The sequence below is a fragment of the Octopus bimaculoides genome, chromosome 22 (genome assembly GCF_001194135.2).
Source record: "Octopus bimaculoides isolate UCB-OBI-ISO-001 chromosome 22, ASM119413v2, whole genome shotgun sequence".
NCBI classification, from domain to species: domain Eukaryota; kingdom Metazoa; phylum Mollusca; class Cephalopoda; order Octopoda; family Octopodidae; genus Octopus; species Octopus bimaculoides.
In genome coordinates, this window is record NC_069002.1 from 10654524 (window position 1) to 10657930 (window position 3407).

Genomic DNA, 3407 nt, shown 5'->3' on the forward strand with positions numbered 1-3407 from the left:
ATATATATATATATATATATATATATACGTGTGTGTGTGTGTGTGTGTGTGTGCGCCTACAAACATACATACATGCATGCATGCGTACATATACACATATATACATACATGTCTAGACAGGCGTATATGGATGAGAATACATACATAAAACAAAACACAAATTTTCACATATACATACACATGCGTGCACGTATATATATATATCTATATATATATATATATATATATATATTATAGCTTCTAAAACATTGCCCCTGTGTCAAGTTATTGAGGCTGATTTAACCAAGTGTACTCTTTTAATCCAACTCTGAAGATTTGCTGAAGAAATATATAACTTGAGTTACTTCCCTCTAAATAATTTCCTCCCTTACAAAAATCCAGCAATTTACAAGGGAGACAATTAAGGAATAATCAGAAGGGGGTCATTTCCCTTGAAAATTTTAATTTGTTGAGATTTTTTTCTGAGTATTTTTTATTTGCTTCAGTCTGTGGCCATGCTGGGGCACCGCCTTGAATGGTTTAGTCGAACAAATCGACACCAGTACTTATTCAAATTTAATCGGTCTCTTACCAAAAAGCTCAGCTCAACGAGTGTAAAACAAATCAACACTATTAAGCAATGGCAGACACACACATACACACAAGATGGCCCTCAACAGAGTTTCTTTCCACTAAATTCACTCCCAAGGAATTGGCTGGGCTGAAACTATAATGGACGATATTTGGCTGAAGTGTCATGAAGTAGAGTGGAGGTACATGGCTCAGTAGTTAGAGTGTTGGACTCATGATTGTAAGATTGTGGTTTCAGTTCTTGGACTGGGCAATGCATTGTGTTCTTGAGCAAAACACTTCAATTCACATTGTTCCAGTCCATTCAGCTGGCAAAAACGAGTAACCCTGAGATGGACTTGCGTCCCATCCAGGTGTAGAATTTATACGCCACAAAACCGGGAAACTGACCCTTATGAGTCTGAGAGTGTAATGCGTGCTTTTACATGCCACCGGCATGGGTGCCATTTACATGACACTGGTATCTGTCACAACCGCGATTTTGCTCAGCTTGATGGGTCTTCTTCTCAAGTACAACATAATGTCGAAGGTCATGGTCATTGCCACCATGAGGCCCAACATTCAAAGGGAGCTTGGTCACTTTGCCTCCATGAGGCCCATATATATATATGTATATAACCATATTCGATGACTGGCACCTGTGCCAGTGGAGCACTAACAGCACTGTCCAAGCATGATCATTGCCAGAGCAGCTGTCTGACTTCCGTGTTAGTGGCACATAAATAGCACCATTTGAGCGTGATCATTACCAGCGTCATCTTACTGGCACTTGTGCTGGTGGCACATTAGAAAATCATTTGAGCGAGGTTGTTGCCAGTGCTGCTGGACTGGCTCCTGTGCAGGTGGCACATAAAAGACACCTTTTTGAGCGTGGCTGTTGCCAGTGCCATGTGACTGGCACGTGAAAGCACCCACTACACTCTTGGAGTGGTTGGCGTTAGGAAGGCCATCCAGCTGTAGAAACTCTGCCAGATCAGATTGGAGCCTGGTGCAGCCATCCGGTTCACCAGTCCTCAAGTCAAATCGTCCAACCCATGCTAGCATGGAAAGCGATGATGATGATGATGATGATATATATATAAAGGCAAAAGAGACACCTTAGGGTGAGGTATAGTTAAAGTGGGTCATAAAGGTCAAAAAAAGAGTTATATTGCAATAGATTCTTCTAAACGCCCAGAGAGAATCGTTAGAAATGGTAGTTAACTTTTGCTTTCAAGGTGACCTAATTAATAGTGGAGAAGGAAGTATGAAGGTACAGGTTGACTGTGTGATGCTTGTGTACAAACTGTAATGTTACACAGAATAAGATGTGAGTTCTGAAAGCAGAAGACCTGAAAAGAGTTGGTGGGTGCAAATAAAGTAAGGAAGCTCTACTTGATGTATAATGTCAGTGTGTATGGTTGATGGAGTACAAATGCGTTGAGAGGAAAACTGAAGGTAAGAGAAATTAGATTCAGTATTGTGTTGGTTTGAACATATTGCATATTAATAATGATCAGGAAAATGGAGGTTTTTGCCACATCTATAATTTTATGAAACAGTTATCTATAGCATTTTTTCATGGACCTACATGTGTTTCAAGTGCATCGACTGCACACTGTTAGATATGCAACCTCCTGGTGCCATTTTCTATACAGTTTCATCAGAGCCCATTACTTACTGCCATTTGAAGTTAAGCTGAAGGAATCAGCAAGCCGAGTGAATAAAGTGTTTTTTAGGAGGTGTATATATATATACACCTCCTATATATATATATATATATATATATACATATATATATATTCTTTCTTCCCCCTTTTGTTATCTCCCCTTTTTCTTAGCTCTCCTGCTTGAACTTTCTAAACTTCCTGTCCATAGAAGCCATGACAGAAGCTATGGTAGATCGTTGACCAAACACTATTCAATTTTTTTTCTCCATGTTTTTCTCCTTGTTTTCTCCGTATTCTTTCTGTTGAAGAGCGTAGCTTGAGACGTTAAAGACTTTCTGTATTCCCGAGCGTCAAACTAACACATCCTTTTGTTGTTTACACCACCTGTCCTCGTCTGTTGTTGTTTTTTTCGTACATTCTCCCATATATATACATATAGTTGAAATTCACAGAAAAACAAAAGACAGGTGTATAAACAACAAGCAGGTGTATTAGTTTGATGCTCGGGAAGGTGAGAAAGTCTTTTACGTTTCGAGCCTATGCTCTTCAACAAAAAGGAACACAAGGAAATAAACTGAGTGAGATTAAAAAAAAAAACTCGTGCAGTTAGCGGTCAATCATGGCAACTGATTGGAAAAAAGGTAGTTCAACAGGAGAGCTAGGAAGAAGGGGAGATAATAAAGTACTGGTGATCTCAAAACGAAGGTTCGTGTGCATGTGTATATGTGTAAGTGTGTGCATGTGGATAGGGGCTAGTGACTTTGATGTGTGCATGTGTAAGTGTGTGCGTCTGTAATGTGTGAGTGTGTGACCCAACATTATCTGTCATATGAAGGTTAACAATCTTTCGATACTCTTTACTCTCTTTCTCATTTACTTGTTTCAGTCATTCGACTGTGGCCATGCTGGAGCACCACCTTTAGTCGAGCAAATCGACCCCAGGACTTATTCTTTGGAAGCCTAGTACTTACTCTATCAGTCTCTTTTTGCTGAACCGCTAAGTTACGGGGACGTAAACACACCAGCATCGGTTGTCAAGCGATGTTGTGGGGACAAACACAGACACACAAACACACATATATATACATATATACGACGGGCTTCTTTCAGTTTCCGTCTACCAAATCCACTCACAAGGCTTTGGTCGGCCTGAGGCTATAGTAGAAGACATTTGCCCAAAGTGCCACG

The 3407-nt window shown here is 40.1% G+C and overlaps 1 protein-coding gene across 2 annotated transcripts in view; it reads left to right on the forward strand.

The window, feature by feature from the left end:
- Positions 1-3407, forward strand: part of LOC106873056 (HEAT repeat-containing protein 4) — a 595254-nt gene that overhangs the window by 2894 nt on the left and 588953 nt on the right. The window lies entirely within an intron of this gene.